Source organism: Schistocerca nitens, chromosome 1, assembly GCF_023898315.1.
Source record: "Schistocerca nitens isolate TAMUIC-IGC-003100 chromosome 1, iqSchNite1.1, whole genome shotgun sequence".
Taxonomy (NCBI): domain Eukaryota; kingdom Metazoa; phylum Arthropoda; class Insecta; order Orthoptera; family Acrididae; genus Schistocerca; species Schistocerca nitens.
In genome coordinates, this window is record NC_064614.1 from 1,199,923,572 (window position 1) to 1,199,950,459 (window position 26,888).

The following is a 26,888-nucleotide window of genomic DNA, read 5'->3' on the forward strand; positions in this document are numbered from 1 at the left end:
TTGAGAATGAATGATAATAAATGACAATAAACAAATAAAAATACTAAAGTACGGAGATGTACTGAAATCCACAGGGTTTGAAGGTGATCTATTGATCAAGACAAACGTAGAAGATTCTATCAGTCAATTTTTTATATGACCCTCAATGTAGTATGTGATTTTTTGTCTTCATGTTTCGACTTAACACTAAATGTAACCATGAAAAAGATATCATTGCCGTGTGACATGAAGATTGCACGGGGTAACCGCGCAGTCTAGGGCGCCTTGTCACGTTCCGTGGGGCTCTCCCGACGGAGGTTCGAGTCCTCCCTTGGGCATGGGTGTGTGTGTTGTCCATAGCGTAAGTTGCATTAAGTAGTGTGTAGGCTTAGGGACCGATGACCTCAGCAGCTTGGTCCCATAAGAGCCTACCACAAATATGAAGATTGTCTGTTGTGTGGAACTACGAGCCCCAGCAGTAATCAATACTTGTGCTATGTGTCCAATGAGAACTTTAAAAATCAAGTGGATACGCACAAACTGTGTTTTTCATTTTTAAAACTGTGTTAAGCAGTGATAAATGACACAAATTGGTGATAATATGAACGCTCTTCGAGTGCATATGCTAACAGCAACTACTGGACGTTGGTAAACTGTTAACAAACTTTAAAATAAATAAAAAAACTGAACAGACCTCAGACTTTTAATATAACGAGATAACCACGCAAGTATAAATTCTTTAAACAGACTGTACTGCCAGCTGTGCGCCAACAATGCGAGTGCAATGCCGTCTACGCTACACCATGTGCACATGTTTACGTACAGTGAGAAATAAACAAAGCACAAAATGAACAGCAGTCTCTTTAAAAAGTGCATTGTCATGCATGAGCGATTTATTTAAACAAACTGCAAATCATTAAATTAATCAGAACAGTGTTTATATACAGAACATGTACCGTAAATAAAATGAGTGAATCCGTGTGAATGGAGACAAACTTGTTTCTTCAAAATGATAAAATAAATAATTTCTTTGTCACTGACACCGATTTTCGATCTTGCATGTACCCACATTGGACGAGAGCAACGTGGAAGCAAAATCCGTGCCAGAAATACTAGGCCGGCCGGAGTGGCCGTGCGGTTCTAGGCGCTACAGTCTGGAACCGAGCGACCGCTACGGTCGCAGGTTCGAATCCTGCCTCGGGCATGGATGTGTGTGATGTTCTTAGGTTAGTTAGGTTTAATTAGTTCTAAGTTCTAGGCGACTGATGACCTCAGAAGTTAAGTCGCATAGTGCTCAGAGCCATTTGATCCATTTGAACCAGAACTACTAGATTGAGAACAGGGTGTAGTTGATAGCAGCCGGCATTCTATGGACGTGCTGGGGGTGAACCAGCACCAGCCTCCACCAGCAGCGGCCTCCACCTGTCTTCGACCTCCGATCCAGCAGCTCCATACAGGGTTGTGTATTCAACTACAACTTCATTCAAATTTTCTTTCTATTGAAATGAACTTTTAAACATCTATTGACCTCTTTTCAACTCAACAACAGATTCATAAGAACATGTCAAGCCTGACACAGGTTAGGTGACTGTACTTTTTCGAAGCCCGTTGGACGATGTTGTTCTCGGTTTTCCGGATGCAGTAAACCCGAATGGGGCGGGATAAGCAGTTCCGGGAAGTTTCCGCAGCCTTTTCCGAAACTGTACAGTAGCTGAAACCATTGAAACTACCATATACACACCAGACATATGGTATACTACTTGATGTTTTGTCTAACCACTATCTAAACTCTGCAAGCAAAAACTCTTTATCTAAAGTTGAACGATATGTGGCATTAACTTAGACGACTGTAAAAAAACTTATCTATGAACAAATGTATTTTTTTTCCAGCCCAAGGGGCAGTGTAATGTCAACGCCAATATTTTGTGTCGCCATTGTATGCGACAGTGCTCGAGATTTATGAAGTTATTAATATTTTTCCAGAAATGACTTATAAGCCTATTTGTGAGAACTGAGAAAAGACTTATAATTATATTGTAACTTATTACTGTATTGTGAAATGTCGAACAACTGTATGTTTTATTATTTTATAACAAGTTTTCAACAAGAAATAATCGTACAACACGAGGTAACACCACTAAAAGAATGTATTGGCATTGTATTGTCTGTTAAATTTTTCTTCTTCTGTTGTTCTCTAAGACCTATGAAGCGGATGAGATGGAAGGTAAGGTGGGCTCTGCTCTTTTAAATATTGTAAAAAGTAGTCATAAGTAATCAAAAGAAAAATATAAGAACAATTTACTAAATGGGATGCTAGTGTACGGACTTTTATTTATAACTAGATAACCAACTACGAATGTTTAAAGTTTTGTGTCCGCAGCAGTCCAGACTGTGCTTTTACTGCCGCCATTACGTGAGCGTACGGAGCGGAAATTTCAAACTGCAGAACTAATCAGACTGTTACGTCCCCTTAGAAAAATTAATGAATTACTTTGCTGATAAGCCTCTTACATTATTTGATTTTCAAACAGCTGAGCAAAACTGAACGTACTCAGACATTCACTCAAGTGACACAAAATATTTTTAGCGCAACGCAATCTGACTTTCAGTAAGAATGGCCCTGACTGACAATAACCTATACCTTTCATGAATTCTTACCTCACAAAAATCTTCGTTACTCTGACTACTGCGATACAGCAAGCGCCAATACTGCCAGCTAAATAAAAGATTCTAACTACTGAAGGCACTAGCTACTGATAGGCATAGTTAGCAAATGAAAGATTTTGATAGAGAACAAACAATGTATTTACCTTAATAGTGTTCAAAAGTCATTATATATCCAGCATCTCACTCCCCACATCCACCACTGCTGGTGGCTCACCTCCAACTGCGCAACGCTACGCGCTGTTAACAGCCAACTGCCCAACGCTACAATAGTAAACAACAATGCAAACCAGCCACAGACTGCACACAGCACAGTCGGTGATTTTCATACAGAGCGCTATGTGGCGTTACCAATATAAAAACCTAAACAGCCTACTTACAAGACATTAATTCTTCCGATCGATATTACAATATTTGAATTCGGAAGACAAGAACCCACAGGAATTTACTGTTTTTATATTCAGACAGTGAAAATAACATTCCGTAGAACAATCTTAGACGTTACGTTAAGGAAATAATGTTTATGGCTGGTGCGTAAGGTTAATTTTTTCACAGAATAATTTATCAGTGACTTTAAATAAAAATATTTACGACACAAGTGTTGTTATGGGTAGAGATTGTAGTGCGATATATTAATTATTTGGTGCACACATTTTAATGTGACGTACTGAAATACTAAAACAGCGTTTCAATATTCATTTGTAGTGATAAGGCATGATAAAATAATTCATTATAGTCGGGCTCAACAGCACGTGAATAAGAATTATCAGAGATTCAAATGGCTCTAGGCATTATGAAACTTAACGTCTGAGGTCATCAGTCCCCTAGAACTTAGAACTACTTAAACCTAACTAACCTAAGGACATCACACATATCCATGCCCGAGGCAGGATTCGAACGTGCGACCGTAGCAGCAGTGCGGTTCCGGACTGAAGCGCCTAGAACCGCTCGGTCACAGCGGCCGGCTTATCAGAGATTATTTCTTTCTTTCAAATAATACTGTGTTATTCTCGGCCGGCCGCGGTGGCCGAGCGGTTCTAGGCGCTTCAGTCCGGAACCGCGCGACTGCTACGGTCGCAGGTTCGAATCCTGCCTCGGACATGGATGTGTGTGATATCCTTAGATTAGTTAGGTTTAAGTAGTTCTGAGTTCTAGGGGACTGATGACCTCAGATGTTAAGTCCCATAGTGCTCAGAGCCATTTGAAGCATTTTTTTGTTATTCTCGCTGCTACAATTTCAAACGTTTTACAATAACATGTACAGCAACTTTAAACAGAACCCCAAAAATCCATTACAGTATTAGTGCATCGTGAGGTACATTGCCTTTCCACCCGTATCCCCACAGTGATGATTTCCAGATAATAAGTGATATGAGTACTTAGTTTGGTTGAAGAAATTGGTCCAGTACTTTAGGAGATGTGGAACGTAGATGCATTCATAATACGTATGTACATAGATGTACACACACAGCCCTTTTTATAATAATGTATTGAGTCTTAGTTCCACTGAGCAAGTTCTTTGGTGACTTTCTGTACACTGAAACACGGTATAGAAAGAAAGAAAAAAAAAACAAGAAACAAAAGAAAAGTTACCATAACTTTTCCCGTTTAGCGCAAGTCGGCTGCACGTTTTCGCTCTTCAAAAGCCAGCGATACAGAAATAGTAAACAGTCCGACACAGTTGACAGCTACGGAGGAAGACAGGCACAAGGCACGTGGCCTCGTAGCAGTAATGGAGCGCCGCCAGTACTGATGAATGGCCGCGGCGGTCTTAGCGGATGAAACAAACGTCGCCCGGATCGATACCGGCCCATAACTCAGCCGAATTCAGCATTACCAAGCTTACGTGCCACGCACATAATATCGCACTTGATTGGTGGGCTATTTCGAATTAATACTCGGCGTCGCGGAGACTGTGGAATTTATGGCGACACGGCACGGCTGCGCGGATTTCGGCACTGTCGCCCAGGCTGTTGTGCCCCTGTCCGGAGGGGAGGCGGGGTGGCCTCCGAACCTCCAGACGCAGGTGTTCCGAACTGACAACGCGCTTTGCGAATGCCGTCGCCGACAGCCGCGGCGAGCCGTGGCGGCATTCAGGGAAGCTTTCATAATAAAAGAGTACGTAACGTCTCCTCGTATATACGACTGCCGTAATAAAGAACAAAAAATTTGGGTAGCTTTCCGCGTTCCACGAGTAACGATAATTCTGTTTACATGTTTTTATTTTCCCTTTAAAATATTAGACACTCGTGAGTGTTGTTGTTGTTATGGTCTTCAGTGCCGGCCGGAGTGGCCATGCGGTTCTAGGAGCTACAGTCTGAGCTACAGTCTGGAACCGCGCGACCGCTACGGTCGCAGGTTCGAATCCTGCCTCGGGCATGGATGTGTGTGATGCCCTTAGGTTAGTTAGGTTTAAGTAGTTCTAAGTTCTAGGGGACTGATGACCTTAGAAGTTAAGTCGCATAGCCATTTGAACCATTTTTTTTTTTTTTTTTTTTTTTTTTTTTTTTTTTTTTTTGTCTCCAGTACGAAGACTGGTTTGATGCAGCTCTCCATGCTACCCCATCCTGTGCAAGCCTGTTCACTATTGCAGCCTACATCCTTCTGTATCTGCTTACTGTATTCATCTCTTGGTCTTCCTGTCAGACTTTTACCTCCTCCCCCCCCCCCCCCACATACCTCCATTACTAAATTGGTAATCCATTGAAGTCTCGTCATTTCTCGTGTCAACCTGTCCCTTCATCTAGTCGGGTTGTGGCATACGTTTCTTTTCTCCCCTATGCTATTCGGTACCTCCTCATTAGTTATTTGACCTGCCCATCTGATCAGTATTCTTCTGTAGATTCTCTTCTATTCACTTCTTGTCTAATCTATTTATCGTCCATGTTTCGGTGCCGTACATGGCTACAACCCATACTAATACTTTCAGAAAAGATTTTCTGACAGTTAAATCTATATTCGATGTTAAAAAATGTCTCTTCTTCGGAAAAGCTTTTCTTGCCATTGCCAGTCTATATTTTATATCCTCTCTATTTCGACTACCCAGATAGCAAAATGTATCTACTATTTTAAGTGTCTCGTCCTTTCGTTGATGATCACTTTATATCCTCCTTTCAAGACACTGCCCCTTCCTCAGGTTAGCTTCCATTGAGAAGGCTGTTGCACGCAGCGACTGTTATATAGCGGTATATTGATAACTTTTACATATGGACCGTCTGACAGCAACTGAATAAAACACAATTTTAGTGCTATACGCGTTTCGCCTTTATTTTCTGCAAGGCATCATTAGTGGCCTGGAATATGTACATATGTTTGCTATTTAATTTACATTTTTGTCACTGTACCTATAGGTTATAAACAGTTCTGGTGATTGGTATTTCCTATTAAGTAGTAATGTTATGAACTGTACTTACAGGTTGCATGGACAATTTCTTACATATTACGCTCCTGTTGAATTTTTGGCGTTGTTCTTCTTCTTATGAATGCCAATTTGCGGTTTTTCTCACATTCCACAGCACTATGAACTGAACGCTTGTTTCAATCCAATGGTTAGGTTTCTGTTGCCGACTGTCAAATGTCAGACGGTCCATAAGTAAAAATTATCAATATACCGTAATATTACATGAAACTGAGGAAGACAGGACTACAAAAGTTGAAACTGTTATATTTGTGGTGTCACCGCCAGACACCACACTTGCTAGGTGGTAGCTTAAATCGGCCGCGGTCCATTAGTACATGTCGGACCCGCGTGTCGCCACTGTCAGGATCGCAGACCGAGCGCCACCACAAGGCAGGTCTCGAGAGACGTACTAGCACTCGCCCCAGTTGTACGGACGACATTGCTAGCGATTACACGTACGAAGCCTTTCTCTCAATTGCCGAGAGACAGAATAGCCTTCAGCTAAGTCCATGGCTACGACCTAGCAAGGCGCATTAACCATATCTGGAGAGAGTCTCACTTGTATTATCAAGAGAAATGTACCACAATGAATTAAAGTTAAGTATACGAGAAGCTCCGTTCTTTTCTTTATAGCTTTCATCACGTATCATGTTTCAGACTTAACGCCAGTCGGCGTGTGTGTACGCGTGCCTTTCGGTTACTTGTCACTGTGGACTGGCTGCCTTGTCAGTCCACTACAATATTGACTTGTAAATATTAGATTTTAGCTATCAGTCGTCCTTTTTAAATTTTATTGGCAGATATAGATTTCAGCTAGAAACTGGCCATTCTCAAGGCACTATCATTTTTGATCAATGCATGTAAAGCCACAGTTCATTGATTACTACTGCCCGTCCCGTTCAGCTGCTCTTTAGAGTCCTTTGCTGAATTTTATCCATAGTGGATGCTGTTGAATTCCGTGACTGTTCCTTTATAGGGTGTAGAAAAATTTCTGCTGCCAGTCACAATAAAAGGTTATTTATTGGTCACACGACCTGTTTCGGGCTTGCGCCCATCCTCAGGTGTTCATACATTCATATACATGTTTATATTGCTGGAGATCACTGTATAAATACAAAAAATTATTTGCTGGTGACTGAACAGATACAACTGGGCAATTGTAAGTGGCAAGGCAGCACTTATCGAAAATATATCTGTACTTACATAAAGATGAAGCATCATTATTACAATTATGCTGTGATGAAAGTTTTTCCACTTAGTTACACGCTTATTATCACTTTCACGTCCATATTTCAGTTTTATAAAGTTTAGCTGCATATGTCACTATTACGATGTGCACTCGTGAAATACAGTGCTTACATACAAACATGTGGGCTGTGGTCAAAGAACTTACATGTAGCAGTTGTAAAGATGTTGCTCATACAGTCCTTTGCTGTCTCTGACACAATTACAATGTCATCGGCAAAACGTTTTTATTTCTTCTCCCTAGATATTAATTCCTACTCCAAATTTTTGTTTCGTTTTCCTCACTACTTGTTCAATGTACAGATTGAAGAGAGTAAGTGGTATAATTATATTCTCAAGGCCTGACATCCGCTGAAGAAGACTGTTAGCACACGAACTTATACTGAATTTATGTTATCACGCCACATACTCTCGTCTTGGTTGACCTACAAGATCTGCTGGATTTCATGCAGAATTAAGTTCCCACTCTCGTAGCTGAGATACACTAAGTAGTGAAGAGAATAAACCACGGCAGTAGGTCCGCTACACAGCAGGAGTTTTTAAGACCAGAACAACAGTGTGCATGGCTAGAGATATGGCAACAGGGGCGAGGACGACGACGACACCCCACACCAAAGAGCTCTTCAAGGACTTCAGAGAATCCGCCCGGCTCCGTGGCTCTTGCGACCGCACTCACGATCGGTACACACTAACAGCTTCTGGCAGCCACAAAGACACTTCTGTAATTCATCGTATGGAAAAAAGATGCCGGAATTGCAGACAGACATCCAATCAATAGACCCTTGCCCTAAAGTCACTAAATCCTGAAAAGCCTTCCATCGTGTTACCGACTACAAGTTTTCCCCACACTACCCACTCTTCCACAACGAACAACCCTTCCCTGACGACGTAAGTACAGCAAACCTGTCACATCCTACCCGCGAGACACTCTCTTACTTCACGTCTTACACGATGATGTTTGCAAGGGTATTGCCTTATCGCTGCCTTGGTTGCGGAGTATCTTTGAGAGCGACTGCAGAGTCGAGTCGAGCATGGGACACGGAGCTGTTATGTTTACTGTGGGTAGCTCTTCATGTGAAAGGCATTGTTACGTAAGTGGTGCTACAACTGCTATTACAGTGAAGTAATGAGATATGGAAGTGGATTCAGTGAAAAGCGCGCAAAGAAGTAATTAAATATGAGCAATGCCTCCGATAACGTTTCAAGTATCCGCCCGTTTGCGTGTCGTACATCGGTCATCCGCACCGTGTTCGGCCTCCTGGAATGAACTAATGTGAATCAGTAAAATAGCTACCACAGAGGAGTGCAATCAAGTGCCAGTGTCTTGTAGCGAGCGTGAGAATGTGCGTTCGGTCATCGTGTTTCCGCTTCATCAATAATCAGCCGCGCCGCGACGGTTACGCGCACGCTCGTACAAGTGAGAACTTAGAGCTGAAAATTTAACTTTATGAACAGTGTTATACAGGGTGATTCAAAAAGAATACCACAACTTTAAAAATGTGTATTTAAAGAAAGAAACATAATATAACCTTCTGTTATACATCATTACAAAGAGTATTTAAAAAGGTTTTTTTTCACTCAAAAACAAGTTCAGAGATGTTCAATATGGCCCCCTCCAGACACACGAGCAATATCAACCCGATACTCCAACTCGTTCCACACTCTCTGTAGCATATCAGGCGTAACAGTTTGGATAGCTGCTGTTATTTCTCGTTTCAAATCATCAATGGTGGCTGGGAGAGGTGGCCGAAATACCATATCCTTAACATACCCCCATAAGAAAAAATCGCAAGGGGTAAGATCAGGGCTTCTTGGAGGCCAGTGATGAAGTGCTCTGTCACGGGCTGCCTGGCGGCCGATCCATCGCCTCGGGTAGTTGACGTTCAGGTAGTTACGGACAGATAAGTGCCAATGTGGTGGCGCTCCATCCTGCTGAAATATGAATTGTTGTGCTTCTTGTTCGAGCTGAGGGAACAGCCAATTCTCTATCATATCCAGATACTGTAGTCCAGTTACAGTAGCACCTTCGAGGAAACAGCGCCTCAAGCGAACAAATGTACAACTAAATGAAACTTTATAGCTCCCTTAATTCGCCGACAGATAGTGCTTAGCTCTGCCTTTTGTCGTTGCAGAGTTTTAAATTCCTAAAGTTGTGGTATTCTTTTTGAATCACCCTGTATTATTACTACTGACAAGGAGGACTGGTGCCAGATATCGGCTTATGTGTGACGAGCGTAAGAACTTTATTTCGATCATACGGTCTCCGCATCTTCAACAATCACCCGCGTCGTGTCGGTTACGCGAACGCTCGTCCGAGTGATATTGTGGACAGATAATCATCAATATGTCAATTAGCATAAATACTTATGACTTCGAGTGTAAACAATGCAACCTGCGATTTTCTTATTGTCTCAGAATATAGATGTTCATACCAGACATAGGACAGTGTTGTGCTTAACTTTGAGTGGCTCCTCTAAACTCGCTTGCATATTTAGTTACATAATTTCAGGCAAGCCAGCAGCAGTGTGGAGCAGAACAATCGATCGCCGCCGGAGTATCAGGTATGTGATGTGGACAGGGCGCACGGTCAAGAAACGTAAAAACAGTTTATGGGATCCCCGCCATTAGTACCCCCGGGCGTGTTACATGTTGACAGGCAAAAGTTAGTAGAAATTGGGCGCCCATAAAAAGATCGATGCGCAAAACATGTAGCAACGTCCACCGTAACACCCTAGCGAAAGATTTCGCCGAGAACCCAAGAAAACAATGGTCCTTTGTATAATCAGTAAGCGGATTGAAAGCGTCTGTTCAATCACTTGTTGACCAATCTCACGTGGCAATACAACAGGAAAGGTAGCGATAGGAAAGCTGAAGCATTAAACATTGCGTTTCTAAATCATTAATGCTAGAGGATCATACAGCACGTCACGTGGCAGTTAGACCTTTCCCTTATTCTTATCGATTAATATGAAAACACGTGATACAGATGTCTGGAGAGATCAATACATCCCTCTGTAAAGCACAGTAAATCTGATTAAATCTCAGAATTAGATGCATGTAATACTGGGTAGGAGACTTTTTCTAATTTTTGGGGACAAATTCAGCTAGGAGCCACTTGCAAACGAGGCGTGGGGAGTTGTCCCAGGGGACAACTTAATCTGAGGTATAAGGACGGGCGCTCCGTGGCGAAGGGCAACGCCCTGTAGCAACTGGTCACATAGGCAGGCGGTCGCTGGGCCAGTGCTGGTTAGTTACTTAGATACATGTTCCATACATCATTTGAAGGATTCTTTTATCGGAATGCTGTAGAACGAGTGAATTTACAGAACATACATAAATGATAGGTGTTAACATTAACAGACATGTTATTATTTTAGTCCTGTTCATGCAACTGCATTTGCGACCAAGGTTTTTTGTTAGTGGAATAGAAAGAATTGTCCAGAAGAAGTGAGATTAAGTTAGAACTAAAACTTGCTTTGCTACCTGTCAGACATTTTTGTTGTTGCATATTGGTCTGCTTTCTGAGCCACTGACAGCTTTAATAATGGATAATAAAGGACTTTTTCGCTCTAGTGTTGTAGGCATGGACATCACTGTGCTTCTCAAACTGTAGTGGGTTATTTGACGAATTTCATTAGCGTGTAAGAGATCCATGACTAAGGAATTTATTGCTAGCGCACTCGAGCAGATGTAATTTCATGGATTGTTCACGCGCTGCCTGCGATATGTAAGCTATAAGAGACTGTCAGAACAAAGAGTAGTGTTGGCTGTAGTAAGAGCAGAGTTTGTAGGAGTATGTAGTAGCTAGCAGTCTGTTGTATGGAGTTGGCGGGGCCGGTCATCGGGGAGCGATGGCGGTGCCTGAGCGATGTAGTATAAGGTAAAAACAGCGTGCGTATATATAGTTTGTTACAACAAAATTTGTACAATTGTTATATCAAGTTCCCTGTAACTGTTTTAAAAATTTTTTTAATAATAATCTTTTTTATAAAATTAACTTTTTTGACAATCATTCATTTGAATTTAAAGAATTTACTAATTTCTGCAATCCATGGTCATCCCAATTATCGTAAATAAAAATCAGTTGTTTCCTTTTATACATGACAAATCTAGCGGCCAGCATTGCACTGGGCTGTGCCAGGAAAATTTCTTATAGGAGCAGATATATACGCGTTATCCGGCTACTTCGCTGAGGTAAGAATTTTCAATTTATTCAGAATGATCTTTCAGGGCCATGACGCAACACTGCTGTCGACCAAATTTACCAGTTTAGATTCACAGTCAGTTAATTATTGAAAGGTTATACAGGGTGGTCCCGAATTCATGGTACAAACTTTAATGGTAGGTACAGGACATTGTAACAAGGATTTATTGTATAGGAATGTATAGTCGCAGGTGACGCGGTGAGGCGTAAACAGGGGAAAGAGAAATGGAGTGATCGGTTGGTGTCACTGCCGGTAGAGGGCAGTAGATGAACATGATGTATCGCAGTAGGGACAAGCGCCATTCACAATTGTGCTGCCGTAGACGATGGGTGACTTTACGTATGCAGAAAAAGCAGACATGCATTACATGTACGGCCGTGCAAATGGTAACGCCAGAGCTGCGTTACGAATGTATCGCGCGGAGTATCCTAATCGACGAATGCCGGATCATAGAATTTTTCAACGGTTACATCGTCAACTTTGTGAAACAGGTACGTTCGACGTCAACAGACATGACGCTGGTCGATTAAGAGCTGTACGCACTCCAAGACTGGAAGAACGCATCTTGAACATAGTGGCTGATAGACCCGAGTCAAGCACAAGAACTGTTGCGCGTGACGTACATGTGAGTCATCAGACTGTATGCAGAGTGTTAAATGAAAATCGCTTACACCCCTTCCATTTTCAAAAAGTACAAGCATTGAATCCGGCAGATTATCCTCTTCGCGTGAACTTCTGCCAGTGGTTGTTGCAGCAATGTGCGTTGCAGCCGGATTTCGTAGGTCATGTGCTATTTACAGATGAAGCGACATTTTCACGCGAGGGTGTCTTTAATGCGCACAATTCCCATGTGTGGGCAACAGATAATCCACATGCAACGCGTCCACATGCGTATCAACAACGTTTCGGTATTAATGTGTGGGCTGGTATTGTGAACGACTTTTTGATTGGGCCATACTTACTACCCACGCGACTCTGTGGCGAAAGCTATCTTATTTTTCTGCAAGAAGTGTTACCAGAACTGCTGCAAGATGTTCCGCTCGCCATTCGTAACCGCATGTGGTTTCAGCACGATGGAGCGCCAGCACACTTCAGCACTGCTGTACGGAATTACCTGAATGCCACGTTTGGTGCTAGATGGATTGGGCGTGGTGGACCAGTCCCTTGGCCACCCCGATCTCCTGATTTCTCTTGCCTCGATTACTTTTTATGGGGACATCTTAAGAGCCTTGTTTATGAGACTCCAGTTGACTCAGATGAGGATCTCGTTGCTCGCATATCTGTAGCTGCTGCAGGTGTGCGTGAAATACCAGGCATCTTTGAACGTGTACGCCAATCGCTGCACCGACGCTGTCAAGCATGTATCGCTCATGGTGGACGCAATTTTGAACACTTACTGTAAACATGACACTTGTCAACAACGATTTCAATAAAATCTTTCGTTTTCCTTTCGGCCGTTATTTCCCCTGTTTACGCCTCACCGCGTCACCTGGGACTATACATTCCTATACAATATATCCTTGTTACAATGTCCTGCACCTACCATTAAAGTTTGTACCATGAATTCGGGACCACCCTGTATATGAGTCACATTTTTTATTAGGAGGTTAGTCACATTGTATTATTAGTAGGTTATGGAATTTATCTGGGGGGGGGGGGGGTTACACTGAATGTGAATGCTATACATATTTTTACTCTTGGGAGGTTACAAGCGAGTGTGTGTATTGTGGCGGCAATGTTAAAACGTCTTGCTCCTTGAAGAGGTCGCTACATGATGTCCTTATGTCCTTTATGCAATGAAACTTTCTTTCTAAGTGATGAGTTACTCCAGAAAATGATTCCATTAGACGTAATTGAGTGGAAATGCGAAATCCGTCAGGAGGTTGATACGTTTTGTTTCGTATGTACGGTGTAGAGGCAGTACGGCACACTGCTTTGTAAGTAGGTTGTTTAGGTTTTTATATTGGTAACGCCACATAGTGCTCTGTATGAAAATCACTGGCTGTGCTGTGTGCAGTCTGTGGCTGGGTGGCATTGTTGTAATATTCGCTATTGTAGCGTTGGGCAGTTGGCTGTTAACCCCGCGTAGCGTTGCGCAGTTGGAGGTGAGCCGCCAGCAGTGGTGGATGTGGGGAAGTGAGATGGCGGATTTTTGAGAATGGATAATCTGGAGGTGTGTCCATCAGAAACAGTACATTTGTAAGAATGGATGTCTTGAACTGCTATATATATTATGACTATTAAGGTAAATACATTGTTTGTTCTCTATTAAAATCTTTCATTTGCTAACTATGCCCATCAGTAGTTAGTGCCTTCCGCAGCTTGAATCTTTTCTTTAGCTGGCAGTAGTGGCGCTCGCTGTATTGCAGTAGTTCGAGTAACGAAGATTTTTGTGAGGTAAGTGATTTGTGAAAGGTATAGGTTAATGTTAGTCAGGGCCATTCTTTTGTAGGGATTATTGAAAGTCGGATTGCGTTGCGCTAAAAAAAATATTGTGTGTCAGTTTAAGCACAGTCTTGTATAATTGTTCTAAGGGGACGTTTCAGCTTATTCGGAGAAACTACAGAGGCAACTGGTGCACTGGTATCACCGAATAGCCCTAAGCAGTGTGTGCTGAAAAGAGAGCTGAGACAGTGTGCGACCTGTGCGTTTTCTGTGTGTGGTGCCGTATTCTGCTAAAATAGTAACATGCAGCGCTTGCTGGCCGCAGGCCAGACACTGGTCGTAAAAGAATAGTGTGATGGTGGCTGGAAAGGCAGATAAGGTCTTATTTGGCTCGTGGAAGGACAAAAGTCGTGTTTGCAAATGGAATGTCGGTCACTTTGTAAAGTCCCGGTGTGTCATCACTACGTCGCCAGGCCACGTAGTTTGTTCAACCAAGCAATGCAGAAAACAAGGGAAAGAAATCTGATTGGACAGTGCTAAGAAGAGGAGCTCGAGTGGGGGTCTGACGCTGTTTTCCGAGAAAAGACAGCGCAGCTGCTGTTCGTGTCAGCCAGCGAAGAAACTCTTCTCAAGAGTGCTAAACTGTTAATAACTTGTCAGCTGGAAAAAATAAGTGACTGCCCAACTTTTGCGGAGGAAAGAGGTCAAGTTTTGTTAAGAGATTACCTACTGGGAGAACGGCTAACGAATTTAACGAATTTTGTGATTTGAAGGCTTGTATACTTTGACGCGGTTAAAATGAAGAACTGGGAGCAGAGATGATTTTCAAAGACAGTTCGGCTTTTAGACAAGGAAGTACCAGACAACTGACAGCGTCCCTTCGGCTTTTAGTGGCAATTTTGACCTGGGCTCCAGTCTCTGAGGTATCGGGACGGTGCAGACAGACACATTCGTACAATGAAATCTTCAGATGGGTCTCACATCCATCATCTATAATGCAGACGTTAGTGGGAAGGTAGAGTCGAAGTCCACGTTGCAGCAGAGAGGAAATATGAGACCTCACTGCCAAGGATAAGGGGGGCATGAGAGCAGATAGGAATATTTATGCGCGTTTCTGTAACTTAATGGTATGTTGTTTCAAAATTAGACTAAATAATTGGTGTCTCTCTAACGACTCAGGCATGCTTGCGTTTTGCATATGACAGATATCATTTACCCGTCAGCAAACGAAAGCAATCTTCATGTCCTCATCGGAATCATGCATCCATTTGTTTGTACTACTGTACATCTGATTCAGCCTGTTGAAAGATTTAATGTTTCAGTTTCCTTTTATTTCCGATCATACGGAATTAATGCTGTGCTGTTGTCAAACAATGATTTTGTCTGTGATCGGGTTTATGATTGTAGTGAGTTTGAGTTATTTTGGATGACTCTTTAACTTCAGTAGCTACATGAACACACTCCTCCCCCAAGCCCCCATTATTACTACCGGTTTTTGTAAGGATCACACCCTCCACTCATTTGTAAAGGCTTTTAGTTTTCAAATATTTCCACTGGGCGACAGTTTCTCATGTGACGTCTGAATCTATGGGGAGCTGTCTGCACATTGACGGTGTAGTTCAGAGAGGCAACTACTAACAGACCACGAGCTATGTGGGACCTTACAAGATGTACCGATTGACCGTCACACAGGCTTCTATACGGAGGACACTCAGAAGAATCTGAAAGAGCTGAAAACAAATAAGTCGCCAATTCCGGATAGAGTCCCAGTTCGCTTTTGCAGACAGCAATCTTCGGCTTTGGCCCTTTACTTAGCCTGTGTTTATCGCGAATCTCTCGCTCAGCGCAAAGTCCCAAGTGGCTGGCAAAAAGCATAGATGACTCTGTCAGGGTGCGTCAAAAAAATGTATACACACTTTGAAGCGTTATAGAAAATTTATTTCCCGTTCTACAGTGTTAAATTTATGGAAATGGAAAGCTTAAAGTCCAATTGGAAAAATTAATGTACTTTGCAAATGTGATTAATGTTCAAACCGGTGGCCTGCAGCGTCAATACATTTCTGAGTACGAGTCACCACTGATTCCGTACATCGTAGCAAAGTGTCCAAAGAGATTTCTGCGCACACCACCTGAATCTCATTCCAAAGTGTGTCCAGGTTACGTGGTATACGTGGTTTACGTTTGTACACCTCATCTTTTACTGTGCCCCATAAGAAGAAATCCAGCAGCGTGAGGTCTAGAGAGCGTGCAGGAAGCTCGATTGGTCCCCTGCGTCCTATCCAATGGCCTGGAACGTCCCTATGATAGTGCAGCGGGGCGCCATCTTGTTGGAAATAAAACTCATCATTACCGTATAATGCACGAATGGCAGGGAATATGGAATCAGCAAGCATTGTTAGGTACGTTTCTCCAGTAACAGTACCTTCAAAGCGGAAAGGCCCAATGAGTCCCCTTGCAGACAAACCACACCACACATTTACACCAGGCAAATTCACAGCCTTTTCAGCTGTAATGTGAGGATTATCTTCAGCCCAGTACACACAATTGTGCCTATTGACAGTTCCATTGAGTTTGAATTGGGCTTCATCCGACCAAATTACGCTACCCATAAATCCCGGTTCACGTCTCACCATCTCCTGAACCCATTCACAAAATTCTAACCTTTGATCTGGATCGTCGTCACTTAGCTGTTGCACCAGCCTTGGAATGTACACACGAAACTTGCCTTTCTTCAGAATGCGTAGCACACTGCTAGCACATGCATTACTCTCACGTGTCGGATGCATTGAAGATTTTTAAGGCGAACGCTGAAACAGTTCCAAGACCGCAGTTGTGGAATCATCACTTGTAGCTGTACGAGGTCGCCCTGATCGACATTTATGCACATTGAAAGGTCTCTGTTGGATTTCTTTCATGTTAATTTCTTAAATCTGTTGTCATTTACGGCATAAATTCCTCTTCTAATTTTACTGTGGTGTTTCTGACTATCTGGGAGGAGACTGAGCAGTGAAACGTCTTAATTTCACACATAAACAAGAGCGATCTGTCACACTACTACACTTTAAAACACAGTTCATATGTAATTCATGTCACACAGTCTCATACGGAACCTACATCCGCTTTCTTTTATATACTGTATGTGATAAGGTACTGTCAGCCCCCTTCCCTTCTGTGTGAGAGGATGAATGAGCAAATGTATTTCTAGTTGTATGCTTGAGGGTAGCAGACAAGCCTGTCTGCTCGAGAACAGTAGGACCAATGTCGGAACAGGTAGCTACGCTTTCTAAAAGCAGAGAGGTTTCTATGCTTAGTATGGTCCTGTCCGTCCCTTGTCATGTTGGTATAGGAAGCTGCCTCTCTGGTCACTTCCGTTTGTATTGGGGAAGCACGCTCAGTAGGAGCGCAGGTCAGTCGGTCCGCGGCGAGCGTCTGAAGTGGTAAGATCTCCAGCTAAGCACGTGTCTGCTAAGTCCGTAGGACAATGGATTTCTTAAGTTCAGCCTAACTGAAAATTTAATCACCTTTATTTCAGGTTTAGCTCTAAAATATCTAATGTTATCTTAAATTGCAACACAGTGTAATTCGAGTGTGAAGTTCAGAATATATTCCGGTAGTTGCTTTGTCACTACTTTGTGAGTAAAGTGGAACCACGTGTTGATCAGTAACTCTAACTAGCATCATCAATCTTAAATGCGAATGTGCACGAGATTATAACGTCTCGTCTTGACAATATTTTTCAATATAGCAACTTTTCTTTATGTTCAACCCACGTGGGGTGTACTTTGTGAGATCAGTACCACGTGCTTATACAATTGTTTGACCCATCAGGTTAATAGTAAGACGTTAGTAACCATTCGAGGTTTTTCTTTTGTAAATTGCGTTTCGATGTAATTTATTTTAATTATAAAAAATATTGTGGAGTTACACTCTTTGTGTAAACCAAGTTGACCACGTGAAGCATGTGGTGTAATCATCAAAGTAGCCCTCAGCTATTCTTTTCGGGAAGATTTCACAGAGAGTTAGTATGAATTTAGTATACCAGTGTGGGGTAATTACATGACGGACAGGATTGCGCTGCGAACGTAACTTCTTTGGGGGAAAATTGAATCGGTTGGTTATGGTTAATTTCCTCTTGCATATGTTTCAACGTTCTTCGTGTGTTATTTTATGAATGCAGTGTTGTATGTAGTCTCTCAATCTTGGCTCCCTGTTTGATGTGTTCCGTAAGATTACAAACTCACATTTACACAATCCTAAATAAGGCACCAGCTTAGTTATGACTCAAGTTTAATATGCTGAAATTTCAATGATCAATGTTAAAACAAATTTCCAAATATAAACTGATTTATTTTTTTATTTAAAGTCTCTTTTATATATATATATATATATATATATATATATATATATATATATATATGTTGTCGTATGACTATTAAAAGATTATAATTAATGTTAGTCTGGTTGGGAATTTGGTAAGCTAGACTGGATACTTGATGAAACAGTTGCTCAGTAATGCAAGGTTAACTTCCCCAGACAGCTCACAGCTTTTAACCCACTTTTGTTGTCTATCAGCACCGCTTTCACAACAAATTAATGCAGCAACATTACAACATCACACACTGTTCCATGAGTTTCGAATTTGTCTCGTAGACGTGTAATTGTTAACCTTGAAGGTGGTTCTGTACCATACTCACTTCTCCACTGTCTTCGAACTGCAGCTACATTCTCAAACTTCCAGTACCACTTAATTACCTGCTTCCGCGCTTCAAAGCTCAAACGCACGTCCGCCATGTTGCAGTTACTTCCTTGCCACTGCTGCCACCTGTTGAAGAAACATAACATTACTTTCTCACAGATATTTAACCTTGTAGAACAGGAAATAAATTGTTTATGACAGTTCAAAGTGTGTATACATTTTTTTGACGCACCCTGTATATAAGAAGGGTAAAAGAATAGACCTACAAAGAAATTAACATCGGTTTACCTGAGAATTCTTGAGCGTATTGTAATTTCGAATGTAATAAATATTCTTGAAACAGAAAAGCTTCTGTCCACAACTCGGTACGCATTTAGAAAGCATGCCTCGTGCGAAACTCAGCTTGCCCGTTTTTCACATGACATCTTGTGAAACATGAATGAAGGGAAAGAAGAAGACTCCATATTCTTAGATTTCCGGAAAGGGTTTTACACAGTGCCCCACTGCCCTTGCTGGACTGATTATTGGTTATTGAGAGCAGGTGCCTGAGTTGATGGAAGTGGGGAGAGATACGCAAGGCAAGGATGGGCCAGTGCGAGGCGAGTCTTTCAACAGATGACAGTGCATACGTAGTAGCCTCTCAGATATGCAGTATGAGTGGCTCGGTGACTTCTCAAATAACAGAACCCAGTACGTTGTCCTGGGCGGCGAGTGTTGATCAGAGGCGAGGCTGTCAGCGGAATCGGGCCAGGCAAGTGTGATAGGAGTGCTGTGTATAAATAACGGATAGGGTGAGCAGCGGTCCGCGGCTGTTTGCTATGACATTGTAGTGTACGGGAATGTGTCGCCCTTGGCTGACAATAGATGAATATTGGATAACTTAGACAGAATTTCTATTTGTGCAATGAATGGCAGCTTGCTCTGAATGAGGAAAATTGTAAATTAATCAGATGTGTAGGAATACAGCGTCAGAGGTGTGCTGCCTGGCAGTCACGTTGATTAAATATCTAGACATAACATTGAAAAGCGGGAACCAGCAAGTGGTCGGCTTCGGTTTGTTGGGAGACTTATAGGACAGTGTAGCTCACCTAGTGTGGCCCATTATTGAGTACTGCTCGAGTGTTTGGGAAGAAAATGGAAGACATCGATGCAGTTGAGAGGCGTGCTGCTAGCTTTAGGCGCGATCAGTACGTGAATGTTACGGAGATGTTCGTGAACTCAAATGGGAATGCCTGAAGGAAGGAGACGTTCTTTTCGAGAAACACCGTTGACAGAATTGACAGAACCTGCATTTGCAGCTGATACCTCAATGGTTCTACTGCCACCATGATCAATTTCGCGCGAGGACCGCGAAGACAAGAGAAATTTGGGCTCGGACGGAAGTATATAGGCTGTCGTTTTACCTTACTCCATTTGCGAGTCGGACGGGAAAGGGAATAACTAGCAGCGGTACAATGTACCCTCCGCTATGCACCGTACGACGGCTTATGGAGTATGTACGTAGATGTAAATGTACATTCTCGGTTTTATCACTCTATGTTCCCCAGTGTCTACGATCGTAGAGACACATTTGTTGATCCTCTCGGTCCCAGCTTCTAGTACTTAACACTTCACATCACAAACAAATTTAAACACACTAATCACAGAATACAATACAAAAACCGCTGTTGCAAAGAAACACGACACAGCCCTCGATCAAGAATCTAGGACTTTCCACTCTTACTCTTTCTTAAATGCCCCAGGAGATCTATTGGACATCATCTTTGGTACCGATTTTTGTCCTCTCCCGATGATTTACACTTTCGCCTAGATTATCTCTTATTCCAACAACACAAAAAACGCCGTCCTCTCTCTTCTTCTCCATAAACATCGAAAAAGTCTACAACCGTGTCTGGAATTCTCGTTGCTGTTCATGCTTCACAGCTATTCATTCCGATCAATTACATCCACCTAACTGCATCCTTTCTGACTAACCGTTCATCCTACGTAACAGTCAATAACATACACTTCGGAATCTTCCATCCAGTCATACGTGTGCCTCAACAATCAGTCCTATCACCGCTTCTCAATTCCCTATATCTCCTGTACACAGCCATCATCCCTAAATCACATCTTCGTCTGCACCTTCCCCAATATGATGGAGACACAGACTTCCTTGTAGTCCACAGACTTCCTTGTAGTCCATTGCACCCAACATTCATCCCAACGATTCTTTAAACTCCATCTCGACAACTTCGTCCCATGGTTTGCCCACTGGTATCTTTCCCTCAGCCCTTTAAAAAAAATAAGAAAAAGGGGAAACAACATCCGAGCATCCCATCCGAGAGGTGTATCTGACTTTCCATAACCGTCCAGTCCACCTATCTAAAACACAAAATAGAACTAACACTCGATCAAAGACTAACATGAACTCTCACCTAAAACAAAGCCCACAATAGACTACACCTACTAAAATATGACGATTAAATCCTACGACTGTCATTCATACTTACAAAACTCTTAACTGTGACAACTTAGCATAAAGTTTCTCTCCTCCCAAGTTTTATCGCTGCCTCCAAATCCTGAAGCGACATTCACTCAGTCTCGCCGTCCACAATCACCTTGTACCGTTCGTGTACTGTACCAGCTCCTAAAAGCCCGCATCTCGTCAAACACCTAGAGCATCTTCGACTCTCCTAGATCCCTCAGAAATTTGAGTCCCAAAAGATTATTGCCTCTCAATTCCGTGAGAAAGCTTGCAAGTTTCCTACTTTCAATTGTAATCAAGACTTTAATAAAAATTGCAAAGGTAATGTTAATCAGAACACTGGGACGAGTTGTGACCTAAATAACAATAGATTTATTCATTCTTAACATCACAAGACAGAAAAATGGCTAAAGAAACATCACACAAACATTTTTGTTTGACAAACGGTTGCTCTAATGTGCGGTCTATGATGAACAAAGTGACCAGCTGGAGGTCATTACACGACACAAACCAGAACTAATCGCTTTACCTGACTTCATACATGTGAATCCGTGGAATGGCCCAGAAACTACGCTATAGTCAAGCATCTATACTCTATTACTCCATAGAGAAAGTTATGGTTCGAAAGAACAGGGTGCTGAGAAGCGTATATTGGAGGCCTAAGCTGTAGCAGCGAATACTTTACCCTCCTGCTGTCAGGGAGGCACACCACGATGCTCTCGGAGAATGAAGTCATGGACGGCAGCATTAATGGCGAACGTCCGAAAAATGCAAGTACACGGATGAATTCTTCTCGGGTTATCAGCCGAGTGGTGGCGTCGTCTTGTCGCGACGTTTCGATGAGTTTCGTGCCCATCATCTTCTGGCGACACTTCGAAACGTTGCGACAAATGACGCCACCACTCGGCCGATAACGCTGGAAGAATTCATCAGTGGAATACACCGAGAAAGACCGCAATCACATATACAAGTACACGGTTCCGCGTTCGGCTAATTCGAAACGCAGGTACATCCCTATGAGCCTCTTAAACCCTATTCCAGTGTGCAGGTGGACCCGTTTGCTGGTCTGCCAAACCAATTTCACTCCGTCCCACGACTATACGTGACAGAATATGTCATATGTTTAGACGGCCGACTTAAGACAAATATGTACACCCATGCAGCACTCGTGTGCGTGATGCTAGAAGCAGTACATCGGACAGTTCAGATGGTGACTGGCACAGGCTCTAAGTAGCACACTAGCAAAGGACACAAGTCTCACCGGAACTCGCAGTTCCGGCGAGATCGTTTATCAGCACACTCACCTGAAGATGGCGGCCAGTTGGACCGCTGAAATATTGTGTCAAGATGACGTTATGATCCAGCTGCACACCCGAGAAGAATATTATCAATTATTACGCCGGGATAGCCTACGTAATCACACCTGCAAATCTTTACGACCGAAGCACCAGTACAAGAGTGTCCTCTTCTGTTTCTCTCAGCTTTCCTCGCCAGCTCGGTAGCCTAGCACATTTACATCTTAGCCTACTCCCACTTTAACCAAAGCCAATTAACAAGCTGGAGTGCGGCACTGGAAGCTGGGAGACCACCCCTTGCTTTGCATACACAGATTTGACCAATCAGCGACTTTAAAAATTAATTGGGAGAAAAGGAGAAAAGATTCAACTTCACGGCCTCTCGCCCATGCATTTACGCCGTGTCTTTTGCTAAAAGCATGACCTGGATGGAACCACAGCCCTCCATAAAAAAAAATCGTTATCTTCACTGTTGCGTCCATTTCGAACTTTCCACTGAACGGCCATAAACTCGCTAAAAGCCTCGTGCCTTCACAAATATCTTTTTGCAGAGTTTGGACGTCTGGGAGACTCTGACCTGTCCCACGGAAATTCGCAGAAACACACAGTCGTCTCATCAGCCTCCTGCCTAACAAGGGCCCTTCCTCTACTTTATTGCCAGTCATCAGTGCTTGCCCATACCAGCAGCGACTCCTTGGCCCTAGTCAGCCTACCTCGACGTGGCCGCCGACTGACCGGCGCCATCCATCGTGTCTGCACAATGAGACTGAGTGACTGAACGGTCTGCAAATGTTTTGACCCAGGTTCTGCCGGAAAAACCCTCCGCTCGACCCTCAGCTGCCATACGCTTTTACTGCAGTCTTTTCAATCGGCACGCGCTACCTTTGAATGCAGGTAAAGCTTACTGCTATTAGTTCACTACAGCACACATGCAAGAGCGTTAACTACTGGCAACCATTTCATCACATGAATGAAGTCAGACCGTATCCAGGTATAGCAACAAAGTAAGAGCTGCACGGGATTAGCCGAGCGGTCAGGGGCGCTGTAGTCATGGACTGTGCAGCAGGTCCCGGCGGAGGTTCGAGTCCTCCCTCGGGCATGGGTGTGTGTGTTTGTCCTTAGGATAATTTAGGTTAAGTAGTGTGTAAGCTTAGGGACTGATGACCTTAGCGGTTAAGTTCACACACATTTGAACATTTGAACAACCAAGTAAGAAAGATCAACTTCCGTAAGAACACTACGCAGCATAACACCGTATCAGAAGTGAGAGTATCCTGCAATCTCTCAAGCTTGCTTTCCACCTCAAATCTTTCTACACAGTCATCCTTCCATTCATCTAAACAAACACTAAATTTTGATGGTGTTAGGACAGCAACCAGCCACAAATTTACTTTCAGTTCCTTTATTCAAAGGATGCCGTTACCGGTTTCGAATCATTGTGATTCATCCTCAGACGGTTTACATGCTTTCTTTATGACGTGTGGTGTGTTTTTTACAGATTAATTGTCCTAAAATATAAATAATACATAATTATAAACACGACACACACAGATGGTTGGGTTACAGATTTTCGTTGCATGTGACTTACGTGAAACGTCGGTTTCGATTGTTTGTTTTCATAAAATCCGTCCAACAGATGTAAATGCATTCACACGGCATTTTTATTGTTGCGCACGTAAATTGTTCTCACTGAACACTTAAGAGTTGATACATACAAAGAGCTTACAAACATATGTGTATCACAGATACTATGATATATCGTAACATTTGACGATGATATCCTATGTTTGGAAAGGATCATATATTCGTTTACACAAATGTAATGCCTTTTACACTAGTACAGAGACATTGAATTTTTGAGTTGATACTGCTGAATTATCCTGCAACATCTCTTATCTACCTACATAGGAATGAATGTGTTTGTTATTTGTGTTTGATCATATTTCATTGTCATATGCACAGCTATCCTGGCTGCGTGCAGACAGGTGCAGTGATTTCCATGGCCCCTGTACTCCTTACTGTCTTATCAACGTACACTGTCCCTTATACCTCTGCTCTACCTTAGCACCATTGCCTGAAAAACATGGCAGAAACAGCCGTTCCCATCAGAACAAAATCTTTTCTGACCCAATCAATTGGTCAGCCTCTTTCTCAAAGTCCTTCTCAGTAGCACAAACCCGACTATGGAATATTTGAGTACTGAATAACACCTCCAATTTCAGAAAACGGTTAATGCATACCTACTAACGCAAGAGTAATGATTGCCATTGTCCCTGCACGCACTTGTTACCCTGTACATCTTTCTTTACAACCAAATCTGCATCATTTCCCAGTATTCTCAGCTGGTGCAATCTCCTTAAATCTCCTTCTCCAAAACTCACTATATCAGAATAGATCTATTTCATACACCTATAAATTCTATTCATATCCGCCACTACCGTTATTGTTCTTATTGTCATTATTGTTGTTATTATTATCATTGTTAGTGGCAGCAGCAGTAGTAGTAAAAGATGGTTAGTTGACTTGGGGGGGGGGGGGGGGGCGGGGAGAGACCAAACAGTGAGGTCATTAGTCCCATTAGATTAGAGAAGGGTGGGAAAAGAAAAAGGCCGTGCATGGAGCGATTTAGAGAGATCACGGAAAACCTAAATGAGGATGGCAGGATGCGGGTTTGAACGGTCGTCCTCCCGAATATGAGTTCTGCGAGCCAACCACTGGGCCAACTCGCTTGGTAGTAGTAAAGTGTTAGCGGGTATTCATTGGACAAATATATTATACTAGAACTGACATGTGATTACATTTTCACGCAATTTGGGTGCATAGATCCTGAGAAATCAGTACCCAGAACAACCAAGTCTGGCCGTAATAACGGCCGCGATACGCCTGGGCATTGAGTCAGAGCTTGTATGGCGTGTACAGGTACAGCTGCCCACGCAGCTTCAACACGATACCACAGTTAGTCAAGAGTAATGAAGTAGCCAGTTGCTCGGCCACCATTGACCAGACGTTTTCAATTGGTGAGGGATCTGGAGAATGTGCTGGCCAGGGCAGCAGCCGAACATTTTCTGTATCCAGAAAGGCCCATACAGGACCTGCAACATGCGGTCGTGCATTATCTTGCTGAAATGTAGGGTTTCGCAGGGATCGAATGAAGAGTACGGCCACGGGTCGCAACACATCTGAAATGTAACGTCCACTGTTCAAAGTGCCGTCAATGCGAACAAGAGGTGACCGACACGTGTAACCAATGGCACCCTATACCATCACGCCGGGTGATACGCCAGTATGGCGATGACGAATACACGCTTCCAATGTGCGTTCACCGCGATGTCGCCAAACACGGATGCGACCATCATGATGCTGTAAACAGAACCTGGATTCATCCTGAAAAAAAGACATTTTGCCATTCGTGCACCCAGGTTCTTCGTTGAGTACACCATCTCAGGCGCTCCTGTCTGTGATGCAGCGTCAAGGGTAACCGTAGCCAAGGTCTCCGAGCTGATAGTCCATGCTACTGCAAACGTCGTCGAACTGTTCGTGCAGATGCTGTTGTCTTGGTTGCAAACGTCCCCATCTGTTGACTCAGGGATCGAGACGTGGCTGCACGATCCGTTACAGCCATGCAGATAAGATGCCTGTCTTCTCGAATGCTAGTGATACGAGGCCTTTGGGATCCAGCACGGCGTTCCGTATTACCCCCCTGAACCCACCAATTCCATATTGTGCTAACAGTCATTGGATCTCGACCAACGCGAGCAGCAGTGTCACGATACGATAAACCGCAATCGCGATAGGCTACAATCCGACCTTTATCAAAGTCTGTAACGTGATGGTACGCATTTCTCCTCCTTATAGGAGGCATCACAACAACGTTTCACCAGGCAACGCCGGTCAACTGCTGTTTGTGTATGAGAAATCGGTTGAAACTTTCCTCATGTCAGCACGTTGTAGGTGTCGCCACCGGCGCCAACCTTGTGTGAATGCTCTGAAACGCTAGTCATTTGCATATCACAGCATCTTCTTCCTGTCGGTTAAATTTCGCGTCTGTAGCACATCTTCGTGGTGTAGCAATTTTAATGGCCAGTAGTGTAAATAAATATCATAGACATCATCATCTATTTTAACGTCTTAAATGATTTTATATTAAGCTTCAATATTATGGAATCAAAGGGTGAATAGCAGCAATCTGGCCGCTACCTGCCAGTTTCCAGGAAGATGAATGTAAATAAAAAGGGAGCATGCTCCAGATTTCAGTAGGACAATCCGCCAGCAGCTTTTGAGGGGACCACTTAAGTCTCTGGTCTGTTCACAGTATGAAGTAAATTTCCGTTGAAGGCAATTCAGTTTCTTCTACACCTTCGACGGTTCGGTTCCTCTGCTGGGATCTCCTTTAAGATGGTGTTCACAGTTAGATGAATGTGATGGACCAGTGACACATTCACTCATAAAAGGAAAGTTTACCTGTGCTATGCTAAGGTGGGGTTATTCGATAGAAGTCTTACAGCTACTACTGTTGGGCCATCGTCATTAGACAGAAAGCGGAACAGGCACA